The sequence below is a fragment of the Manis pentadactyla genome, chromosome 11, assembly GCF_030020395.1.
Source record: "Manis pentadactyla isolate mManPen7 chromosome 11, mManPen7.hap1, whole genome shotgun sequence".
NCBI classification, from domain to species: domain Eukaryota; kingdom Metazoa; phylum Chordata; class Mammalia; order Pholidota; family Manidae; genus Manis; species Manis pentadactyla.
Window position 1 is genome coordinate 43502625 of NC_080029.1, and position 26807 is coordinate 43529431.

Genomic DNA, 26807 nt, shown 5'->3' on the forward strand with positions numbered 1-26807 from the left:
TCAACTCTTTCAGACACCATCACTCCCCTTCATGTAAATTCCTATCTTTACTTGACATATCTTGCTGAAGCAACAATTTTTCTTAAGGTGGCTTTTATAAATCTTCTTCCAAGAATTGAGAACAGTTAAGTTTCTTTTTGATTCCATGTCTTAAACTTAGAGTTCAGAAAAGAATTTACATTCAGAATGAGAACATTGTTTTATTCTTGCTGTAATTAGGGGGAAAAAAAAAACGAAAACTAAAATCTTCTAGATGAAGACTTCTTAGATTGGTCAAAATTGAATGGAAAGTTGATTTTGAGGTTGTAAATGAAAAGTTCAACTCTATAATAATTACTCTTTGTTAAAAATTTGCTGTTTGCTAGGAAGCAGTAGACTGGATGATGAAATGACTGTATTAATCACCTCTCCAAACCTCCTTACATTTTCTTCCATGGCAAATTGTTTATTCTATATTTATTATCACGAATCACAAGTTTCCTTTTGCTAGTAACTTTTTTAATAGTCCTTAAAAGAGAAAAAAGAAGAAAGGAAAGAGGGAAGGGAGGGAGGGAGAAGGGGAAGAGAGGGGAAGGGAAAAGAGAAGAAAGAAAAATCTTCAGTGCTTTCTCTAAATGCAAATATTCAGAGAGGTGCTGAGATTTCTGTGATTCCAATGTCTCTGGAAACTTCAAACTTGACTTTGATTAATCATGCTAATAACCAGGGTGTTTCTTTTTAGTTTTACTCCTAATGTCACTTACCAGAGCTGTGAAGATATGCTCATAATATTTGCTTTTCATCTGAATCATGAAGGCAATGCTAAGCAAAAAAAAAAGTATTTAGCAGTGCATACAGGATTGAAGTGATGATAATCAGGGACCCTGGTAATTGAAGCTTTTGGGGAGGTGGGGAGAGCCTTTCTTCTGGATCCTTCAGTCTGTTTAATAGGATAAAATTAGCTTGAGTGGTTTGGTGTTTGAAGAGGATATGATGTAATTGGAAGTGCCTCCTGGGTTTGCTGCTGGACAAAGCAATCAGGTGGAGACATGGGAGGGCATGGGAAGCTCTGAAGCATGGATCTTGGTCTGCCATCCTAATTAGTCTAAATTAGCTATGCCAGTTTTCTGCTTGCTTTTGAATTTCCCTGCTAATGCTTCTTTCAGGGCTAAAAGAAAAGAAATATGAAATGCCCACCAAGTTCCTATCTAATAATGGAACGACAGCATCTAAAACTGGAGGGTCAAATTTTATTGTTCAGGCCTCAAGAAGTGAGCCACTCACAGGGAATACAAATGGTGCCGGGCACAAACCCTGGGGACTGGTGGATACTGTGGCTTGTTCTGTGAGATGAGGAGTTTACAAAGCATCTGTAAGAAACTGATCATTTTGAGAATTTTCCACGCATCCCTTAGAGGCCCCACCTGAGAGTACTCATGTTGTCTATTTACCTTGAGGTAAGCTAGATAGGCCTTCTCACAGTGGATAATTCTCAGACTGAATTTTGAAGCCTGGGATGGCCTAAAGAGACATTTATTTTGAGTAAAGGAACTACTGCCATTTAAAAGTTTCATTTCTGCCCCAATTAGTCAACTTTAACTGTGCAAAGAGATCTGCAGTACATTCAAAGAAGTTTGCACAGGTCTCCTTTAATTAAAGTGGTATTTGAGTAGAAATAAATAATATCTTAATCTAAAAGACATAGATTTTAATTTTTTAGGTGCAAATGAATACAACAAAATATAATGGTTACATGCCAAATAATAAAAACAAATAGTTATGAAAGTGTTGCATTCATCACTGTCTACAGTTATCCAACAAAAGCACAGGTCTCTCCCTGAGGCCCTGTCACTGGTCCTCACAGACTTTCAGTTACTCCAATAGAGATCTTCAAGGTAAAATGCCATTGGGTTTTTCATTATTTTGGAAACAGTGACCATCCAAAGCCAAGCCAAGCCAAATGTTCAAAGTAAGTATTAGAAACACACACACATACACACACACACACTATAGCCATATGCTTTGTATTACTTATTTAATTTGCGTTATCAATTCATACTAAACCCTGGAATGTGGAAGGCTGGGTGTTAGGCCCTCTAGGGATGCCAAAATCCTCATGGTATGTCACTGTTTCTCTATAGAAAATGGCTAATGAAAGCTTTCTCAAAAATTTCTGAAAAAGGTTGAGAAAGCAGAGGCTGGGTCGATTCAGCTTTCTAGGGCTTGAAACATTCAATTTGGGAGTCTCTTTAGGAAAAAGAATACAGAACTGCAAAGCAATGCTCCGTCCTCCCTCTGTCCCCATGCAAATTGGTATTCTAAAGCTCCTCCTTCGTCAGCTTCAGGGCGAATCTGCTTTGCTAGGACAGCTGTCTTCACGAGTGTCTTCTGCCCTCTCTTCATACTCAGGAGCCCATCAGATTCTTTCCTCTGTTTCCTTTACAGAAATTAATTTGACCACTTATTGAAACACTCCGTGAGCCTTTCAGAGACACAGACTTTGTGATTCCAAAATATTAACAGCATACAACTTGGTTTAGTAACTCAGGGAGTGACCGGGAGCAGCTGTGGATCACACAATAGACATGGTTTGGTTTGTGTTTGCAACGATAGCAAACAGATTATGTGAAAGTGGGTGGTGCCCGCGTGGGCGGATGTGGGAGGGCTGGCAGTGTGCGTTGCCGCTCACCGCGGGGTAACGCTGCGCACCATTCCTGTCCGCCCTGGCTCCCCAGGCCGCTTCCAGGATCCCTCCATCCAGGGTCTGGTTCTTAGCAGTGGGGGATGCAATCGCTGAAAGCTTTCAGTTGTGAAGTTGTGTGTTTATAAAATGCACAGAAGCCGTGTGTTGAGTTAGATCCACATTGTTCTGAATGACTTAGCAATTTTCAGGCTTCAGTTTAAAAAATGAAATTTTGCTCTTCCTACAGTTATAAATAAGTAAGTTAGGCAGCACCATGACTTTCTTATCAATACAACTTGACTCAGTATTTAGTGATTTAGGCATTGGGTTTCTGTGACATAACTCCTTCTAATGCCTCCCATTATTTTCGTTCTATTTACATTTGGTACAAAACACTCTTAGTGTTGGGCAGTTTGGAAAGGAAGCAGTGTGCAACGCTCCATGCAAGCTTTACGAAAATTATTCATTGGTTCACTTTGAATTCCAACTCTAAGTACAGAGATTTATGTACACATTTTCATTTAAATTGTGTCTGCTCTTCATTTTTAGAAGTCCTAAGATTATGGTGTCCATTGGTTTAAGGCTACTAGAAGGATTTTTCTGATTCTAATATAAACAACTGTGGACTTGTTATCCAATTCATGTTGCTTTTGTTTAAGCATTGACCTTAGGACAAAGAAATTAACAATGATGGTCACACAGTGCTGCAAAGAGACTGTACGAGCGTTCCTATTCCTACATGTGACAGGAACATGCTTCAAATATAGCAGTGAACATAACAGAAGTGGTCCTGCTTTCATGGATTTCCAGACTCATAAAGTAAGTGAAATAAATAAATAAGGCCATTTCACATCATGCTAAAGGCTATGAAAAAAATAATCAGATAAAATCATAATGAGATACTTCATACATATCAGGATAGCTATAATAATAAGTAAAAAAAAATGACAAGGGGTTGGAGAGGATGTGGAGAAACTGGAACCTTTATGCATTGCTAGTGAGAATATAAAATGAGGCAGCTGCTATGGAAACCAATTTGGTTCCCCAAAATCTAAATATAGAGTTGCCATATGATCCAGCAATTCTACACTTAGGTATGTACCCAAAAGAATGGAAAGCAGGGAGTCAAACAGATATTTGTACACCAATGTTCATAGCAACATTATTCACAGTATCTAAAAGGTAGAAACAACCTAAGTCAGATGAATGGATAAAAGAATGTGGTATATACATACAAAGGAACAATATTCAACCTTAGAAAGGAATGAAATTTTGATACATATTACAATGTGAATGGACTTGAAAACACTGTGCTTGGTGAACTGCCAGACACAGAAGAACAAATACTAAATGGTTCCACTTTTGTGAGGTATGAAGAGCAGACAAATTCATAGAGACAGAAAGTAGAATAGAAGTTGTCAAGGCTAGGGAGAGAGAGGGAAAGGGGAATTGAAAATGGATACAACGTTTATGTTGGGAATGATTTTTGAAAAGTTTTGAATATAGACAGTGGTGATGGTTGCACAGAGTTGTGGATGTATTTAATGCCACCAAATTGTACATTTATGAACAGTTAAACTGACCGATATTATGTTATGTATACTTTACCACAATTAAAAAGTATGCTCTAGGAGCTGTGGTGGAGCAGGGGCAGGGGTGGAGAAGCACAGGCTGAGGCCCTGAGGTAGGAGCAAGCTTGTGAGGGAGAGAGAAGCACGTGCCCGGAGCAGAGCCCAGAGGGGCCTGTTGCCAGAAGCGCACTAAGAACTGAAGTGTAACCTTGGTGCTGCTCACTTGCACAGGCCCCTTCAAGGGCAATATTCCTAATTTTATATTTGCAATTTTTAATTCTTCTTAAAGGAGGGCCCTGAAATCATATTAGCTTCCAGCTGTGCAACACCTGGATCCGCTCTTGGGATGAATGGTGTAAAAATGAGACTTGAACATCAATATTAGAAAAAGCTGGGGGTTGTTATGTATATAGCATTGCTTTGGAAAATTAAATGCATGTGCTTATTTATATATTCACTCACTGTGTTACTCATTCACTTCTGCATCAAACATTTATGAGGCCCTAACACAACTACCATGTGCCATGCTGTGGAAGAGATACAAAGAATATGTCCACAGCTTTCAGGTTCAAGGTCCAATGGAGAATCTCCTCCGGGAAAACCCCAAATTGTGGGTGACGCTGGGGTTGAGGGGGCCTGGGGAGCCCATGGGCCGAATGGGAAGCCATAGCAACTTCCACGGGGGCTTCAGCAGGGGCAGCTGAGCTGGTGGAAGTGAGGCTGAGGACAAGCAGTGGATCCTGTTACCAAGCTGGGCTGCCTGGTCAAGGAGATGAAGATCAAGTTGCTGGAGAAGATCTGTCTCTTCTCCCTGCCCATCAAGGAGTCTGAGATCATCAACCAGGGGCATCTCTCAAGGATGAGGTTTTGAAGATTATGCCCATGCAAAAGCAGACCCACGCTGGCCAATGCACCAGGCTCAAGGCTTTTATCTCCATTGGGGATTACAACAGACATGCTGGCCTGGGTGTTAAGTGCTCCGAGGAGGTCACCACAGCCATCCATGGGGCTGTCATCCCTGCCAAGCTCTCCATCGTCCCTGTGCGGGGAGCCTACTGGAGGAACAAGATTGGGAAGCCTCACACTGCCCCTTGCAAGGTGCCTGGTGGCTGTGGCTCTGTGCTGGTGCACATCTCCACCCATGTGCACAAGAAGCTGCTGCTGATGGCTGGTGCTGATGACTGCTACACCTCAGCCAGGAGCTGCACGGCTACCCTGGGTAACTTTGCAAGGCCACTTTTGATGCCATCTCCAAGACCTATAGCTATCTCATCCCTGACCTCTGGAAAGAGACTGTGTCCACCAAGTCTCCTTATCAGGAACTCACCGACTATCTTGTAAAGACCCACATCAGAGTCTCCACGCAGAGGACCCGGGTTACAGCTGTAGCCACCACATAGTTTACTACAAGAAAAATAAAGGGAATTAAATTGCCTATGAAAAAGAAAAAGATCTAGTGGAGAAAAAACACACCAAAGCAATTACAATATAAAGGCCAGAAACGTTTCTAAATAATGAATTTGTCTCATCGTTCCACTGGATTATAAATTCTTAGAAGTCAAGACCTATGGAACCATCACATTTTATAGTTACAAAGAAACTGAAAGATCACTAATAGTCTCATACTCAGAAACTAGAAAAAAAAATCACTAAATAGAATCTCTCATTTTATATCCAGTAAACTCAGACTCAAAGAAAGAGATAATTTGTCTAAGGCCAAGGAAATAACTCATAAGACCAAGACTAGCAGACAGGTGTGCCCGACCACACTGGTCTTGCCGACCGCTTGATGTTCTCCCATCCTGCCTTGGGTTCTTTCCAGGCCTCCTGAATCCCTTCCATCAGGTAGGGTCAGCATCTAGTGCTCCAAACATGATGGGCTCGGATAAATGGGAATTTGACAGTAACAGTCATGTGAATATACGACCACTCCAGAATGTCCACCAGGGACAGCTTGAGGGTTGCGAAGCACATTTACTTGGCAACCACACTGCCCTTACTTGAATAAAATGTTAACTTTGAGTGGCTTGGAAGAGGCAGCTGTGATGAAGAATACGGTAAGTTACAGACTTACCATTCCCAACCCCTACCTCCCCAACCTCTCTGGGGACATAATGACAGAGTTGCCCCGGCTCATGCTGTAGCAGACTATTGCGCTTCTGTTGGCCCTTGTTTTCTCATTACTAACATAGAGGTTGTCCTGAGAATTATATGAGATAATATGTGGTGAATGCTTAGCACAATCAATACCAATTTTGTTATTAGTGCTGTAATTAATGCTGATAAATCACTATGAACTTCAGTGAAGAACGTTTGCATTATGGTCAATTTTCTAAACGTCAGAAACTAAGTTTGGGAACTTATTTCTCTAAAATTTAAGAGATAAGTAAAAATTAAAATGTCACGCCAATAAGAAATCTCACAAATATTGACTGTCACCCTACCACTACCACCACTGAAAACCCACTCAAAAACACATCGCTCCAGCTCAGGAGTCTTCCGGAGAGTAATTGAAAACCACATTCTCTAGCCCTTCTTGTTTGCCCCAGGCTGTTTTCAAGGCTGTAACTAGACCCTGAAGGTGAAACACTGACAGAAGTGTGTAGACAAGATGCAGCATAATCAAGAAAGCCTGAAAATGATCAAGGTTTTACAGTCAGGATAAGAACTTGGAACAATTTACAGTTCTCCCTTCAATATAGCCAAACTAGAGTTCCAAAGGCTAACTCCTCTTATGTGGACAAACAGCTGTAACGTCACTCACTTCACTAACTTGAAACTTTACTCAGTGAAAACCGAATATTTCTTTTCATACATTAATTTTTCCTCTGAGCACTAATGGATTTAGGTATACTGAATTTACAAGACGATGAGCTTTATGGGAACATGAGAAATTGCTTTATATCTTGTTCAGAGGAGGAAAGTTGTGCTGAATCTTATTGCCCTCCTCCTCCATTCACACAACTCTTCATTCTGTGTGTCAGTGTTTGCCCCTGGAGTAGAGGTGATACTTGAGAAACATCCATGGTCTATATGCAGTGGAGAAAAAGTTGGTGGAAATAATTAACTTTTTGCATTGTGCCAATCTTGCCTGGGCTTGACGAGACAATTATAGGCATTATGCAAAGCTATCTGACATATCTGTAGCTTTTCTACTATAAATATTTTCCAATTTTTCCTTCATTCATTTAAAACATAGGTTCAGTCTGCAACACACCACCCATCTGGACAAATTTCTTTTGTAAAAGTTACAGGTGTCTTCTTTTTTAAACATTAGGAGTTACCTGAACAATTGCCATATTTATATGACCCAAGCTTATTAAGTAAGTAATTGAGCAGAACCAGCCAATAAATGATAGGAAACAGAAAGAGCAAAGGGAGTGGAACTCAAACTTCTTTTTGGTAAATTTCATTTTTCATTGTTTTTAGATGACATCTAATTTGGAATTTGCTTCTGAAGATGACATATAACTAGGGTCAGTGGAGGTTTCCAACACATGAGATATACCTTCATGGTGATCTCTGTTATATTATCCTGTTTTACCTTCTTTACAGCATTTATCACCTTCTGATACGGTTGGCTTATTTGTTGATTGATTAGTTGGTTGGTTTATTGTCTGTCTCCCAACTCTAGAAAGGATGCTCCAATGACAAGAGCCTATAACTTCTAAAATCTTTGATTTGAGCTGGGATTGATGTGCTATTAGATTGAGTCTTTTTTCTTCACCCTAATATTCCCATCACCAGAACAGCACCTGGTTCACAGTGGCCCCCTCACCAATGTTTGTTGACTGAGTCAATGCCCATGCTGTGTGTCTCAAGTGATGCTCAAGAGGACCAGAGCCTTGGTGTTTGGTGCGTGGAGTGAGGTTTGACTCATTGCTGTGGTGGAGGGATGGAGTTCCTCTGGCTTCTCCATTTCCAGAAAAGAGGATAGCTAATACATAAAGTTTCACAATTTAGAACTTTCTCCTCTGATTTCTCATGCCTTAGGTTTTTGCTACCTCTTACTTGTTTGAAATCAGCATAATGAGAATAAGCAAATAGCAAGTTGGTATTTTCAGAGAACTTTGGGAACAGACAACAGCCCTAAATTCAGTAGAGTTTTAGTATGTTCATATATATTTTAATCACAATAAAAATGGTTAAAATAAAAAGTATATATAAATTTTTTAAAAGCTCTACAGATGGTTGGTGGTGATAGTTGCACAACAATATGAGTGTACTTAGTGACACCAAACTGTACATTTAAAAATCTTAAATTTTGTTATACATTTTTTACCACAATTAAAGAGTGGTTTTAAAAATACATAGCCAGTGACTTTTGAGCACTTGAAATGGAGCTAGTGCAACTCATGGAACTGAATTTTTTAATTTATTCTGAATTAATATATATTTAAATTCAAATAGCCATGTGCCCAGTGGCTATTGTAATGGACAGTAAAGGGCTAAATGCCTGGATAACTTCATTTAATGCCATTTGGGAGGTGATTTTTAAAGTTATCATTTGGATGGGTTTTCTTCCCTTGTTTTCCATCACTTTGTTGTGACACTCTCAGACTTACACAGAAGTAGGGAGAATACTGTAATCAATATCCATATGCTCATCATCTAGATTTAACAACTTTTAATATTTTACTGTATCTGCCATGGTAATACTTGAAATCCAAGGATTCTAATGAACTGAAGCCAAAGCCATGAAACTGAGACAATCTTAGTACACACATCTCTGTGGAGTCAAAACCAATTCCATTAGCACTGCCTTCTTGTTAACTAGTTACATTTTTTCCCCATAGTTTCTAGGGTAATTGTGCCAGAAATGCCAATAATGTAATGACAGCTGTTTGTGAATTTGGTGACATTTATAACTTCTAAAATCTTGGATTTGAGCTGGGATTGCTGTGCTATTAGATTGAGATTTCATTTGGCACTCAGGTATTCATAAATAGTTAACTGTTAGTAACACAGCATTAACACTGAGTGTGGCTGCCTCGAATGAGACATGGGTGTGACCCAGAAAATATGGCCAAGATGACAGGTTCATTGGTTTTCTAAATTTATATTCACTTTTAACATGGCTGAAAGGAATATCTATGAAATAGTGATATCTTAAGCCACTCTGCCTGGTGCTTCACGTCGTGATGTAGCTGTGGGTGTCCGTGTTCGTGTGACCATGGGGAGCAACAGGCTTTTAGCTTTACCTCCTCTCGTGGATTGTCCATTGTTGGCATGGCTAGAGAGCTGGTTAATTGCAGGTGAAAGCCTGCCAAACTAAAATGGGGCAAAAACAAACACGGTGTCCCAACTAGGCATCTAAGAAATACAATCCAGACCTACAGGGAAACTTGACCAATTGAGTCTCCAACATTTTTTATGTGGTAACTGGTCTCATTGAGAGAAGATAGAAATAGTACTGTGGACAAATACAGGCACCCTGGCACCAGACTTCTTGGTTTTAATTCCTTGTCTCTTACTATCACGGGACTTGGCCAAGTTACATAAATTTTCTGTACCTCAGTTTTCTCACCTGTAAAGTGGAATTGATGACGGAATTAAATGAGGTACCCAGTATAGTGTGTGCACATGTGTGTTCAATACTAAATCATGCAGCAAAACATAACAATATTCACATTCAAAGATAATAGTTCTTTGAGAAAAATAATGAATAAGGGTAGTTTAGATTGTCTTTATAACCACAGTCCCCATGGCAGGATGTAGGAAGGACCAAAGAAGGGGCAAAGGATATTTTTCAGCTGTCTCTACAGTTTTCTAAAGCTGCCACATGATGCACAATTTTGAAATCCAAAAACTTCTGAAAAACAGAATTTTTTTTCAGAAGTTCTTGACAAAAACACATTTGAAAAAAAAGTCTGACCTAACTTGCCACAAGACCACATCTTTGTTTATTCCTCCTCGAGTGACGGTTGTTTTGGGCTTTCTTGCAGTTGATGGTGAGATGCTGCCCCAGACTCCAATGGAGATAGTCTGTAATATGCAGTCTATGCATCATATCACCTTCAAAATGGGAAAAAACCTGAAATTTTCACCAAGCTGGCCCATAGCTGGATTTGGGGTAAGGAATTTTGGACTTCCACTCTGCTTACATTCCACTGGCCACATGAGTTTAGTCTTGGGTCCACGATGAGCAACAGGGCTATTAAGGGCTGTGTACAAGGGCTGCCTTGGGAAATACAGCTTAATTCTGGCAAGCCATGTGCCCAGCAAAAATTCTATTACTATAGGACAGGGAAGATTGGACCTTGGGGCCTAGCCAGTGTCCCTGACAAAATCTCATTCCCCCAACACCAAAGCTTTATCCTAAAGCCCCCATGTGATCCCTTGGATGGGGACAGAATAAACAGGAACTGTTCCATTGGTCCTCTCTGTAAGTAGCCTGGACTGACTTCAGATGACCCAGGTTTTGCTTCAAAACGCCCAAGCATGGCTGGCTGCTTGTATCCCAAAAGAATGCTACCTCCACTTCCTAGGCAAATCCATAGACGTTCATAATTCTTCCTTCTGTAGAACTACCTCAGCGTCACAGCTGTTATCCTAGTCTTTGATTCCAGCTGGCCAAGGTCTACAAGCTGAGACCCTCTTATGGACTAACTGCCAGTGTGTGGCCATCTTCCCTGGAAGTAGAGGTGGAACATCTCTGTAAGAATGTTGAAGAAACAACTTCCAAAAACGAATATCCAGATTCAAACCTTATCTGTTTGAATTCATCAAACCCCATCACATGCAAATTCTACTTCTCTCAAAAAAGTTTTTCAAACACAGCTCTAGCATAGAGACAACCATGTATTCTGAGAATAGTAGAGAATAAAAATGAGTGTTTTTCTCTGCTTGATACAACCAGACACCAGCAGAGGAATTGAGGTGAGTGGTAAAAGAAAGAAAACAATTTAAAATTCGATTTTATTTTCAACTCAGAGGCTAAAGAAATTCATGGTATGGAACATATTTTAAGAAAATGGGGAATTAGATAACCCAAACACAGTCATTGGCAAAATCTAATATTTCCTCAAGTATAAATGAAATACAGATAAGTGAGAAAGAAATAGTTACAGACAATAACAAGACAAAATTCAAACTCTGGATTGGGTGCAGTAAACTGTAAATGGATCAATATTTTACAGCTGTATGGAAGTTACCTAGTTGGCCTCTGGAATCCTACTTTATTCTGTGCATTCTTTGTTGACTCCTATAGAATGTGTTTTTGAATGTCCAATAGTTGTATCATCAAACAGAGATGCCAAGTATTCCATGGGTTCTTTTTTAACTTTTTAAATGGTGATTTACACAACACTTCCAAGTAAGTTCAAATAGATAACGTGTGCTGGAGAGTGCCAGTATTGTTCAGCCTAAAAGCTAAGTTAGCATAAATAGACTGTACTTTGTGTACTTCATACATTTTAATGGCCAGTTACTATTTATTGCTCTGCTTTTTTGCAAGTAAGGGAAAATTTACACATCACATTATATATTTCCTTGCAAGGAAAAGTTATTTTGATCACACCTTACAAATGATCCATACTGATACTAAGTTTATGGTTGGGAGGAGGAGGAAAGGGTGAACTTAATTTGAATTTAGAAAGTCTCTAAATGATAATTGAATCACAAGTCTGGATTATAATTCTAGGAGCAACACTTGACTTGGTCAAAAATCACTGTTATGAAGAGATGCAATTTTTACACAGTACTTCACATTGATTAAGTAATGTGTGAAAATGGAAAAAAAAGTATTTGAATCTTAATCACAGTCATTTGCATGAAATAAAAGTCTGTGCCAGGGGAATGCACATTATAATAACTCCTGGGTGTTTTGGTTGCATCAGTGAGCAAAGAAGTTGTATGCATTTTTTTTCACACTGATATACAAGAACTCCTTTTATATTTATTGTATCTTTGATTGTATGAAAATTCAGCAATATAGGATTTTGGCTGGTGAGAGACAGCAACTGATTAACTACCTTAACAATGGCTGTAATTAAAACAGATGTTTGATAATGCATGCACTCAAATTAAACTGGGAACATTCAAAGAGAGAAAATAGAAATAGGAATTTGATATGAACCTCATTCTCAGTCAAGCTCTCCATTAGATGGAAAGGTAAGAAATAGGGAATGAACTTCAGAAAATCCTGCCAGGCTGTCTTCCAAATATTTCCCCCCCTGCTGCTGTATATGTGGGATACTGCAAATATCAAAACTGAGGTCCTTGCCCACGTGCTCCCTGCCCTCCATCAATCACATCTGGGTACTGGGCTGCAAATCTACAGATCCTGTTTTCCTGCACTGGTGCACATTAGCACTGCCAACTTCCAACTTCACCACCCTGCTGAGAGTTTTCAGAGCCTCCAGACTGATGCCAAAGCCTCTCTGGACTTCTTTGGACCCCTGAGTAATGGCAGTCACCTTTTAACAATCCAAAAGTTTCTACTAGGGTTGACATGCATTTCCTATAGTGCTGAGTTAGGGGTTTTTTTTCCTCTTGTTTTCATTATCTACTTCTTGTTTGAGGCCAGTGTTATTTGGGGATAGAGGAGATTTCAGTTTCTGAAGATTTTTGCCTCCCTTGTTTTTTCGAGGAGAAGGAGACAACTGCAAATGAAGCAAGTGTTTCAATTCCTGAAGCTGTTGAATATGCCAAAAGACAGTAATAATGATTTTCAAAAGGTAAGATTCTAGTTGTTCAACCCTGGCCAGAAGAAGAAAGTTGCTGAGGAAATCTGCCAGATATGGACCCTGTTAAGGGATAAATATGGAACAGAGATAGGATGGTGATTGACAAAGTATTGTATTTAATAGAACCAAAAAAGAGCAAAAATAATGATTATATTGATTATATTAACAGTAATAGTGATAAATACATACGTATATATATATATGTTTAACTAAAACTGATTTTTTTAAAAAAACAGTAAAAAAAATACCTTTTCAGTGGTAACAGAAAACAGCTGTGAGCTCAATCTCACCTTTAAGGAGAAACAAACACTCTGAGCAGACTATGACATCCATAAAGTTTCAAAAAAATGTGCTGAAACTAGTTCCCCCAAAGTTGTCACATACTCAAAAATTAATGACATTCCAAAATGCAAGTCTTCCTTCCTGCCAACAGCACTCTTTCAACCTCAGAATCTAGGAGCTTGCTTTCATTCTTTCCTCTTCGTCTTCTAGTACATTGCAAGCACTCTACAATATCTATTGAAATAATCCCTCTTTCCAATCTTACAAAATCCACTTTCTTCCTTTAAAAATGCACTCTAAGAAAAGCATTCTTTCATTCGTAAACCCTCTACCACCAGCCTTGTCAGGCTCTCTTACTTCCAAAGATGATACCCTTGTCTTCACCTTCCAGAATCCCATCCGTCTCCAAAGTCAATTCAGATTCCATCTATTGCAAGGTTTCTATGATCAGTCCAGGCCACAGTGGTTTCTTCCTTCTCTGCATTCCTACTGCATTGCATTAACAGACAATACTCTCTAGTTCAGCACGTAATTCTCCTTCAGTTAGTCTGTAGTGTTTCCCTCCCTAATTGTAAGCTTCTTGAACATCTTATCTTTCCTTCTTTTTTCCCCACCTTCCTCCCTTCTTTCCTTCAACAAACGCATATTGAGTACCTACGCTGTGCCAAGCGGAGCACTTCCTGGGCTCCTCCTGTGGCATTTGGCAGCAGAGCACCATGTAGCAGAGTAGACACAAAATACACAGGCATAATCCTTGGAGAAGTTTATTGAGCAGCTCCAGTCACGCTGGATGATTCAATTTAACTCATTTGCTCCGTCCTCCCAGCATATATTTAGCACCCTCTTTTTGACAAAAAATCAGACCTTCAGTATCACCACTAAGCCTTACTGAGTTCCTTCTGATAGAAAGGAACAGTGAAATTTATTCCAGGGCAGCACAAGCCTGTTTGTGAAACCCATTTCTGTCTCCAGTTCCACCCAACTTCCTGTGTACTATTGCTCAAATTCCTTGACTTCCTTGTGCCATCACATCTCTTTTATAAAACAAAGATAATAACATATTCCATGCCACCCCCAACACTCCCTAGGGTGAGGGTTAATAGGATAATGGCTGTGAAACACTTTAGGCTCATCCAAAGAAAGGTACCACACTGTATAAAAATGTAAAAAGTTATTATGCAACTAATCAGATTCAAAGAACAGATTGCAAATGAAACCGTGGAGTGTTGAAATGAAACCTCAAGGAGAGATGCTAATACTTAACTTGCCCTGCAGGCCTAGGCAGCGTTTCCAGAACTTTCTCTTATAGGAATTAATTTCAGAAAGTAAATTTTAAATCCATTTTATTAAAGGTAGGGGAGTTTGGGCCTGCAGAACAAAGATGAACTCGTACAGCCAGAATTCAGATCCCTGACATTGCTCCCAACGTGGTTCTGAGGAGGAACCACGTTTAAATTTATATGTAAAACACAAGAATGCAAATCTTGCATGGATGGCAAGATGAGGAACAATTCCATCCTCTAGGCTGAAAACTCTGTGAGGGCAGGAACTGATTTCTCATTCACATTTTATGACCAGCACCTCGAATAATTCCTAGCACACAGTAGAATAGAACTTAATAAACATTGTATGCTTTCTTTATTGCATGAATAAGTCTTGGTTTCTAGCTCTTGGAAGGAGAGAGGAAATTCAATTAACTGGGTGTCAGAAGGCCCATTGCTCATTTATTTGAAGAAGGTGTTAAGAAAGTATGCCACCCTCTAAGGTGGCTGTGTAACAGCTACATTATGTGGGCTTCTCAAGCCCATAGGGTTAGATGGGCCCAGGACCAAAGATCATTATGATACCACAGTCTGCTAGAATGTGCAACTTTGGGCATGTCACGTATAAACAGGAAACACGTAAAGACCTCGCATTGAGTTAATGTAGGCAGTTAGGTATTATTGATCCTCCTACGATTTAAGAATTTGGGTCATGGATGCTACCAAAGGAAGCTGCTAGCCTAAATTCATGTAGAGTCAGAGAAGCCCTACAGGAGAAAAGGAATGGGATTCTGGCTAACCTGTCCTCCCTACCACAGGCTGTAAGGAATTATGATATATCTGATAAGTCAGAGTGTTAACTAAAGCCGCATGGCAAGAACCGAAGGACTCCTTAGAAGAAACTCCCCACGCAGAGGAGTTAGGGTGGCTGGTGACCATAGGTAATCCCAGGCCTTGACTCACAAAGTTGTGCTGATTTCAGGTACAATGTACAGCAGATAATAGAAACTCACCCCAGATGAACGGGAAAAGGAACAAAAGTTTAAAGAAATAAAAATTATTACAAAGAAGTTTAGTAGATATGGAAGACAGCCAACATGGTTATAAAATGTAGAAAATTGTTCTCCCTGAAGTAGAAAAAAGAGCAGGTAGTAGTCAAGCATATAATGGAAGAAAAATTCCTGAAATCACAGAAGAGCTGAATCTTCAGATTAATATAATTAATGTACTATAATTAATCTAAGATATTTCCTGCTGAAATTACTAAACTTTGAGGATAGAGAAAGAATCTTTCTAACATCCAGGCAGATGAAGCAATCAAAAGAGGGAAATACCTGGTCTTGGACACAGCTCCATGGCAACTTTAGGGCTAGTATGCAGGAGATCAGTGAATTTTGAGAGGAAGATCATGTGGCCCAGACAAGTTGTTGTTTTACATGGAAAGATAACAACAATACTCATGAATATGAAGATTCAAGAGATACTATCCACAATTCCTTCCTGAAAAATATATTGATAATATAATCTATCCAATCAAAACAGGTCAAAATAAACTCAGAGCTAAAGAACATTGGGCACAGCTACATATAAGAGAATGAAACGGGATCATTGTCTAACCCCATACACAAAAGTAAATTCGAAATGGATCAAAGACCTCAATGTAAGTCATGAAACCATAAAACTCTTAGAAAAAAGCATGGGCAGAAATCTCTTGGACATAAACATGAGCAACTTCTTCATGAGCATATCTTCTTGGACAAGGGAAACAAAAGCAAAAATGAACAACTGGGACTATATCAAACTAAAAACCTCTGTACAGCAAAGGAGACCATCAGTAGAACAAAAAGACATCCTACAGTATGGGAGAACATATTCATAAATGACAGATCCAATAAAGGGTTGACATTCAAAATATATAAAGAGCTCACACACCTCAACAAACAAAAAGCAAATAATCCAATAAAAAATGGGCACAGGATCTGAACAAACATTTCTCTAAAGAAGAAATTCAGATGGCCAACAGACATATGAAAAGATGCTCCACATCGCTAATTATCTGGGAAATGCAAATTAAAACTACCTCATACCAGTTAGGATGGCCAACATCCAAAAGGCAAGGAACAACAAATGCCAGTGAGGATGAGGAGAAAGGGGAACCCTTCTACACTGCTGGTGGGAATGTAAATTAGTTCAACCATTGTGGAAAGCAGTATGGAGATTCCTCAAAAAACTCAAAATAGAAGTATCATTTGACCCAGGAATTCCACTCCTAGAATTTTTACCCTAAGAATGCAGCAGCCCAGTTTCAAAAAGACAGATGCACCCCTATGTTTATCACAGCACTATTTACCATAGCCAAGAAATGGAAGCAACCTAGATCCATCAGTAGATGAATGGATAAAGAAGATGTGGTACATATACACAATGGAATATTATTCAGCCATAAGAAGAAAACAAATCCTACCATTTGCAACAACATGGATGGAGCTAGAGGGTATTATGCTCAGTGAAATCAGCCAGGTGGAAAAAGACAAGTATCAAATGATTTCACTCTTCTGTGGAGTATAACAACAAAGAAAAAACTGAAGGAACTAAACAGCAGCAGACTCACAGAACCCAAGAATGGACTAACAGTTACCAAAGGGAAATGAACTGGGGAAGATGGGTGGGAAGGGAGGGATAAGAGGGAAAATGGGGCATTACAATTAGCACACATAATGTAGGGGAGTGGGGACATGGGGAAGGCAGTATATACAGAGAAGACAAAGAATGATTCTATAGCATCTTACTACACTGATGGACAGTGACTTTATGGGGTATGTGGGGGGGACTTGATTATAGGGGGAGTCTAGTTACCATAACATTGTTCAAGTAATTGTACATTAATGATATCAAAACAAAAAGAAAGAACATTGGGTATGTAAGGAATTTGGGTAAATATTAAATAAATTTAAACATTGAATGAAGTCTAAATATGCAGGCTTATTGTACCTATGTAATTAAAATATGAAGCAAATCCTAAAAATTTTGAAACATAAGATAAATAACATTTTTAAATAATACAACGGACTCAGCATTCTACAGCTATTAACAAGAATAGGAGGCTAGAGAGCAGAAGAAGGTAAAAAGATGTAAAGTGAGCATATTTCCTCATTTTCAGCAAGGGATTAAGGACTTTTTAAATTTAAAACTGGTAATTGAGAAATACAGACTTATGTATATTATTTAAAATTATAAAATTCACTACAATCAAAAACATATATTTAATAATATGCTGGGAGGGCTGGATGGGGAGGAATGGAAACACAGATTATTTACAGTATGACATATTTCCAGAATGTCCAAGTCTACCTGTTCCAAATTAATGACATTTTACATATTTAAATTCCAAAGAGCTGTATAAACAAAGAAGAAATTTTAGCAAATAAATATGGTATGTGATATAGGAAATAAAACAATAATATAATATAATATTTTAAAATATTATGTTTGAATGTCTTTATTGTAAAAATATTAAAAATATTATGTTTGAATATCTTTTTATTGTAAATAATGTAAATACATCAAGCCAAACAATTGAATATTGAATTGCCTATCATCATTTTAGAGCAATGTAAAATATCTAGGCTTGTCTGAAAGCAGAAATATTAGCATTATGTAAAAATTCTATGTAGTAATATAAACACAATGAGTACATTTTACCCAATTTTTTTGTGAAACACCCATTTCTTTAAAAATGCAGAGGGAGGAAGAAGCATCATATGCAAGAACATGAACATGTGAGAATCATGTTCAACAGGAAATCCTAGGTGCTCTCCATATAGTGGTGAAATCACTAGCTACCAAGATACATTGTAACAACTCTGCAAACCAGAAAACTGGATAAGGCAACAAGCTCTCTTGGAATGAGCTGTTTGCTTGCCCTTGCTAATGTTTTGTTTCTCAAAATTTTCTCTCAATGCACAGCATTTCCTTCTTAGTAATGAATCACTGTTTTTTCATGAAATTTATGAAATATTTTATAGCATGAGGGGGCTCTTTCTAGTCCATTATAACCTGTCTATCTTGGGTATGTTATTTGGGTCCCACAACAATGCAGATTCATAGGACAGTTCTGATGTTTGAATGTTTCCAATGTTTAGGTTTCTAGACAATCTCTACTATTGCAAAAGACAGTAACAAAAAAGGCAGAAAGAAAGCATTAAACTCATAAAATGTAAAATTTGAAGACTGACACAAGGCCAAACATATACACTCTAATGATAAACATAAAGAGTGTGAGCACCTAAAAAAAATCTAAAGAAAACAGACCCAACTTCATGTGGAATGCTAAACTATACAGATGATCCTGTACTAATAAATTTGAAAACCTGGGCAACATGGGCCATTTCCTATACAAAACTAGATTTCGTGGGTTTTCTTTTAAGTGATAAAAAAACCTATATAGTTGCTCTGAAGTCACAACTCAAAGGCCAAGACTAGATGGCTTTCCATGCGTACTGATAAAATTGTATCAGAGTTTAAGGAAAGAACTCTTCTCACAAAGACAGCACAGCAATGGTACCAAAGGATGGTAAAAATGGCATAGAAAAGAAAAAGTACAGACTAATCTCATTTATAAATAAGATGCAAAATGCTAAATAAATTATTAGCATATTCTACTATATGAATAGTAGAATAAAGCAAGAAAATACCATAATCAAGTAAGCGTAACTCCAGACTTCTGAAGACAGTTGAATAATACAAAATCTTTTAAGAGAACTTAACATATAAAAAGTCAGGTAATTAAAACCACATGAAAAGTTCAATATTTGCTTCCCCCCCACCAAAAAGAACTTGACTTTTTAAAAGATCTTAATATTGTTGTAATAGAATAAAACTTTTTAAGCCATATGTTTAAAAAGATATCTCATATGTATCTTACGCACAAACTAACAGCCAGCATAACCCTTACTGGTGAAAACCTGGAAGTAGTCCCAGTAAAGTCAGGAACAAGACAAGGGTACTTGTTATCACAACAATTATTTAATGATTGTTCTTGAAGTGCTCGCAATGTAATTAGATGAGAGAATGAAATAATAAGCATAAATATTGGGTAGGAAAAGGCAGAAATATCATTATTTGCAGATTATAAAGATTATCATCTTGAAAACCCCCAGTGAACCACCTGAAAAACATGAGAAACAGGAGAGAATTCAGCAGAGTACAACTTTCTTATTTGCCTGCAATAACTGGTTAAAAATATAACAGATTGTAGTTTCTCATTCACAAAAGAAAACATAACAGGAAATGGGTATGTTATGTTAAGGAAATTATAAAACTTTACAGAAAGGCATTGTAAACATAGAAAGCAATATTTTAATGTGTTGTTATACACTAAACTAAGCTATAAATAACAAGCAGTAACAATCAAAGTTCTAGAGGTCTTCTTTTTGAGTAAGTTGTTAAAGAGATTCTAAAATTTATTTGTAGAATAACCAAAACAGAAAATGAAAACTAAGGATTAGAAAATCGATGTTTATAATGTGTCATAAATTTATTAATAATATACAACACATAAATTGATAATACATTAATTTTTAATTCAGAATTTTAAAAGTATATTACTGGTCCAGCAGCAGAGAAATCAAAGAAACAGAACAGAAAATCCAGAAATAGAACCAAATTTAAAGGGAACTCGATACATGAGAAATGTGATTTTTCTCCTGATTGGCAAAAAGATGAATCATGTAACAAGTTATATTGAGGCATCTGGCTCAGGCGAAATACCTAAGTGTCATTCTGATTGCTTTCTTGCCGTCCCTACCATCCCCTCCATTCATCTCTGAGTCCTACTGACTCTACCTTCAGACACACCTAAATCTGGTCACTTCTTGCTACCTCCACACCTACCAACACACTCACCTCTTGGATTTCTATAGCTTCCTAATTGATCTTCTGGTTTCTCTTGTTTTCCAACAATCTTCTCCACACTGTGGTAGGGTGGTCTTGCAAAAATGTTCATTAAATGACATCACTCCCTTCTTCAAGACCTCTCTACAGTTTCCCATCATACTTAAAGAAAAATCCCAACTCCTTGCAAGTGGTGGAGCTCCCCCTTCATACCTGGCCATGTCTAGCTCCCCAGTCCCATCACTCCCTGCTCGCTCACTTCACTCCGGACACACCAGTCTTCTGGAACACACAAAACTTTTCACCACGTTGAATCCTTACACTGTCTTTTCTTTTCATCAGAGTGGCTCTCCCCCTAGATCTTCAGATGGCTCACCCTTCAAAACCTTCAAGTTTTCCTGTACAAATATCCACTCCACAAAGAGGCCATGCCTTACCATCTAACATACTCCCTTCCCATAACTCTTTGCTTTATCTCCACCGCCCTTATCAATCCCTGAAACTGTTACTTACAATAGCATTGTTTGATCATCTGTCTCTCTCAATAGACTATAAGCACCATGAGGACAGAGACTGCCCCTGTTTTAGTCGCCACTGTAACCACAGTGCATAACACAGTGCCTGGAACATAGAAAGTGTGCTTAATAATATTGGTTGAATCAACTGACTTGAAGTTAGAATAGAAAAAGGCAATGTAGTTGATTTATTTGGGAGGTAGAATTAATAGGACTTTGAGAATTAATCAGTGGAGGCTTTCATTAGCAGAAGCTGAGGGAACCAAGGAGGACCCTAAGCTTCTGGACAAGAGGACTGAAGAGACACTGCACCATTTCTGTTAAGAGCTTGAGGATGAAAAGCAGGATTCTCAAAGAGTATGTTGAGTTCAGTTTGGGGTCTGAGGTGACTATGAGACACTCCTCTGGGATTCTCCAGGGGGCAAATAGTAATACAGGTTCACAGTTCAGGAAATTAGAAATAATTCAGAGTTCATTGCTTTCTTAAACACATGTATTGAACTTTTTAAGACAGAAAAATGGAAAAAAGGAAAGAATTGAAAAATAAACTGGGGGAAGATATCATCATGAATGTAATTCTCAAGCTATTTTCACTGTTTTGCTGTAGTGGATAATTTTCACCCAGGGTCAGTTTTTCCTCTGCCTTGCATACCCAGATAACTTCTGCCACTGGATAGCCAAATGTAAATCAGATTTTTTCTCTTAACTATGAATCAACCATGGAAATGTATTTCAATAAAGAGATGAGTCTATGCCAAAGGTTAGAACTCTAGTGTGATGATAAAGGGTATATTTCAGTTAATTCCATCTGTGGAATAACTAATTAATGCATTTTTTTCTTCTCTTTTAGTAGCAGATACAAGGCATTCACTGAGGGCCAATCACCTCTGCAAGTACCTACTGTGGTTGCAAACTAGCAAATAGGAGCCTTGCGCCTCATGGAGCTGACTGTTCAGAGGGGGAGATGGCTAAGATGTTATTCTGTTTTGTCTGTTTATTCATTAGAGGTATTTTAAATGGCTAATTATTTAACAGTTTTATGAAGAGCATGACACACAAAACATAGTTTTAATAAAAGAACATAACTATTTTTGTAAAGGAAAATGATCTTAGATGAGGGAGGCACTCTAGCTCTAGCCTTCAGTGGGAGCCCAGATATTCTGCTCCAGCTGCTCACCAGATCATTTGTTTGTGTTTACAGGTTGTTTTTTGTTTACTTTTACCATACATGCAATACTCTCTAGAAATTTTTAAAATATAGATAAGCATTTAAAAATTTTATCTGAATACATCCAGAGGTCACCCTTATTAACATTTAGGCAAATACCCTTCCAGACTATTATAATCCACACATATTTACAGCAGAACCAAAATTTACACATTGTTTTATTCCTTAACAATATAGCAGAATCATCGCCCTATGTCAATAAGTGTACAAAATTTACATTATTGTCGGAAATGGCTATGGCATTCAACTGATAGATGTCCCCAAATTCATTGAGCCAATCCTCTATTATTAGAGGTTTACATTACTTCATATGATTTGCTATTAGATTTGCTGTGGAAAATTTCCTTTTACATTGAGTTTTTTCCCACTTATCGAAGTAACGATTTTTAACGATTTTTAGGTGTGAAATTCTGGGGTAAAGAACATAGGCATTTTAAGGCTTTGCTGTGTTTTGCCATGGTACCACTGTACTGAAATCTTGACTACTCTTCCTGATCTTGGTTGGATCAGGCACAGCTGGGGGTTCCCCCCTAGTTTCTCTGCCAGTGATATACTTCACTTAAAAACAATAGATGTGGATACATCTTAAGGGCAACCAATGAATGCCTGGAAGTTAATCAGCAAAGGTTTTCTTTTTAAAAATCTTTTAGGAAATGGAAACATAATGTCAGTATCAACCTTCCAAATTGTTCCCTTTTTTTCTCCTCAACACCTGGAAATAGCTCTCCTCACTTCTCCAATATCCCATCCCTTACCTACAGAACTAAACGTTTAACCATGTGCCATATTTCTCTATTTAACTCTAAAATCCAGGGGCTGCATGTTGTTCTATTATTTTCCATTTCATACTATCATTGTTACTCCCACTGCTGATCCAGTGAACACTTATCTGCTTAGCAGGGGCTTTAAAAATCACTTGCAGTTGGTTCTGCTCAAAGAAAACTTGTCCCCAAGATCAAAACATTCATATCAGAGCAAAAAATTCAACAAGTCTCCAAAAATCTCTGAAAACTAAAGATAATGGTTAGGGTAGAGAAGAAGGTAGAAGGATCTCAAAGTGTGAAGGCTTGTAAAATATGAATCTAAGAACAACTCTTTCCTATAACTTGTGATTTTAAAGATATGCTACTTTTAAGATACCTATATCTTTCATGATAATTGTTCTGTCAATAATAATAATAATAATAGCTGACCCAGGAATTCCACTCCTAGGAATTTACCCTAAGAATGCAGCAGCCCAGTTTCAAAAAGACAGATGCACCCCTATGTTTATGGCAGCACTATTTACAATAGCCAAGAAATGGAAACAACCTAAGTGTCCATCAGTAGATGAATGGATAAAGAAGATGTGTTACATATACACAATGGAATATTATTCAGCCATAAGAAGAGAACAAATCCTACCATTTGCAACAACATGGATGGAGCTAGAGGGTATTATCCTCAGTGAAATAAGCCAAGTGGAGAAGGACAAGTACCAAATGATTTCACTCATCTGTGGAGTAAAAGAGCAAAGAAAAAACTGAAGAAACAAAACAGCAGCAGAGTCAACAGAACCCAAGAATGGACTAACAGTTACCAAAGGGAAAGGGACTGGGGAGGATGGATGGGAATGGAGGGACAAGGGGGAAAAGGAGGCATCACCATTAGCATGTATAATGTTGGGGGGGACATGAGGAAGGCAGTATAACACAGAGAAGACAAGTAGTGATTCTATAGCATCTTACTATACTGATGGACAGTGACTGTAATGGGGTATGTGGTGGGGACTTGATAATAGGGGGAGTCTAGTAACCATAATGTTCATGTAATTGTACATTAGTGATAGCAAAATTTAAAAAAATAATAATAATAATAATAGCTAATACTTATTGATGTTTACTTTGAGATAGGCATCATTCTAAGCATTTTAATATGGTAACTCTTTATCTACACATACACACACACACAATCCTACTGTTATTATCCCCAGGTAGGAAGAAAGTCACAGACAACTTAAGGAATTTGTCCTGGACCCCCCACCTAGTAAGTAACAGAGCTGGACTGAAAATGAAGGTCTCAACACAACCTTTGCAGCCACTTGCCAAAAAAAGAAAGTTACAAAGTTTCAAATCATAGTTGCATGGTTTGGATGAAGTATTTAGGAAAGAGGCAAGGTCAATATTTTATCTACTTGAAGTAATTAAATAAGAATTTTTCATTTATTCAAAAATATTTAAGGAGCACATATTAAGTTGGAACTTCCATGCCTATTACCATAAGAAATGCAAAGGGAACTCATTTAGTTCATTTAACAGATGTCTATGGGGCAACTCATTTCTATCTTCTCCACACTCCGCTGGGCTTAGGGGATATGTCTGTGATCAACCTTGGGGACTTTACAGAGAAGTCCAAGGACAAGTTAGTATTGCAGGGCATGTAGTGCTACCACAGGTGATAGTTTATAATTCCACATTAAGAAATGGGGTTATTGAGTGGATTATAGTAACTATCATGGGAGGGGGAAAATGAGTGTTATCCAAAGAAGGGTGAGTTGACTTATATAGACTTCAGTATAAATGGTTCATACCAGGTCAGATTTGGGCCCTAAACTGGGGCTTTTGAGGAGTTTCCTATTTCTTCAAGCAATAGTTAGTTGTGTTTTAGGAGCTGATGGAACAAATGAAAATGATCTTGGATCTGGAAAGGTACATATTAAATCAAGTTTTGAAAGGCTTGCCTTGCAGAACTGTGCAAAATCGATCTAGTGAAAGGCTTGAGTTTGAAGGGGCCTATGGTGATAGGCCAGACATCAGACAGAGATGCAGGAAGTGGCAGCAGGAATGGAAGGGACGAGAGGATGAAAAGAACAGTGAGAAGGAAGATAAAACAGTTCTTGGAGAAATGCAGTGGAAAAGCAGAGGCTATGGAATCAATCAGAACTGGGTGTGCCACTTACTAGTTCTGCAGCCTTGGGCCAGTCTTTCTGCTTTACATCTATAAAATGGGTATAATAACAATAATGTCAACATCATAGGTGTTATTTGCATAAGGATTCAATGAGGCAATCATGGTTATGTTTATTATTGATGACCTCCTATGTCACTGTCTGTCACCTCAGTCCATATCTTCTTGTCAAAGTTCAAGGCATCATTGGCAAGAAGCAATAAATAAGGAAATTTGTGAAGAGATAAAGGTGGTCTCTGATTTCCTATGAATTAGATTTGATGAGCACACCAAAAAATATAATTTCTGTTTTCATCACTAATTCTGGGCCAAGAAGAAATAGATAAAATAGTAAAGCAAATATAGACCAAAACATCACCTTTATCACTGGCAGAGCTGGTATTGGAGAAGGTGGCTTTTATCTGCGGATGATTTTCACTAATACTGAGCACAGAGATGAGCAGACTTAACCCACCCCACCCACATCCACGAGAGTCCTGATATTTGGTCTGCAGAAAGGAGGATGGAAGAGATCTCTGTCAGGTGGATCATTCCTAAGAGAAAGGGAGAGGAAAGGGCTGGGTTTCACAGGTTCACTCATCAACCATCACTGCTCCCATGAGTGATGGCACAAGACCCAGACTGTTACCCTGTGAACAGTTCCCTCCCTGCAGGAGGAAACAGCCGTCCTGGCTTAGAGAGCAGTGACTCCTCCTCAGCACCCAGCCTGGCCCAAACTGCTCTCTTCCACCTCTTTTGACCCCATCTGGCACCTTGTCACATGGTTCTCGGTGCCTTACTCACAGGAGGACACAACTGCTTCCTTCCCCAGGGCCTTTACTTAGAGGAATAAAGGTCTTGTGGTGGATGTGGAGTGGTAATTTGGGCAGTCAGTAAAAACTTTGTTGGGTTCTTGAAGAGAGCACTGGGTGTAATCTGCCGGCCAATGCTCCCAAGATACTTCATTTTGTCTACCCAGGGCCTGGTATAGTGTTGGAAGCTCTCACTTTTGGGGAGATAACATGACTCTACAGGGCTAGCTTGTCTAGAAGCATAAATTTTTGTACAATAAAAATAGAGCTACAGAATTTATGAAGAAAAATGAAACTCATGATATGACTAACTAAGTGCCTCAATTTAAAGTATTACCTGACACCCACCCATTTTTTTCCTAATCCTCCTCAAGCTGCTGTTCTGTAGCAGGAAAGCCCCAGCCTTGGACCAGAAGGTCCGGCTCCACCACTTTCTAGCTGCAGGAACTTAGACATACGATAACTTGCCTGGGTATACATTTCCACATTTAAAAAATGGGGCTCCTCCCCTGCAACTCACTTCCCTCCCCAACAAATGAATGAATGAATAAATAAATCTTCACACACACACACATATACACACAAATGGTAACTATGTAGAAGTAAGTTATTTAGCTTGATTGTGACCTTTTCACAATGTATATCAAAACATCAAGTTGTCTACCTTAAATACTTACAGTTCTTACATGTCAAAGAAAAAGAAATGGGGCTTTACCACCAAGATGTTGTTCAATGGGTGGATAGATAAACAAACTGTCAGACAGCCATACAATGGGGTATTCTCCTGTGAGAAAAGATGAATGAGCTAGCAAGCTTTGAAAAGACATGGAAGAACCTGAAATACAAATTGCCAAGTGAAAGAGCCAGTCTGAAAAGGACACATATGGTATGATTCCAACTATGTGACATCTGGAAAAAACTGAAACTAGAGACAGGAACAAAAATCAGTTGACAGAGGGAAGGAACAGAGA

At 38.4% G+C, this 26807-nt stretch overlaps 1 pseudogene; it reads left to right on the plus strand.

The window, feature by feature from the left end:
• Positions 1-5633, plus strand: part of LOC118928001 (40S ribosomal protein S2-like) — a 48423-nt pseudogene extending 42790 nt beyond the window's left edge.
• Positions 5634-26807: the final 21174 nt, after the last annotated feature.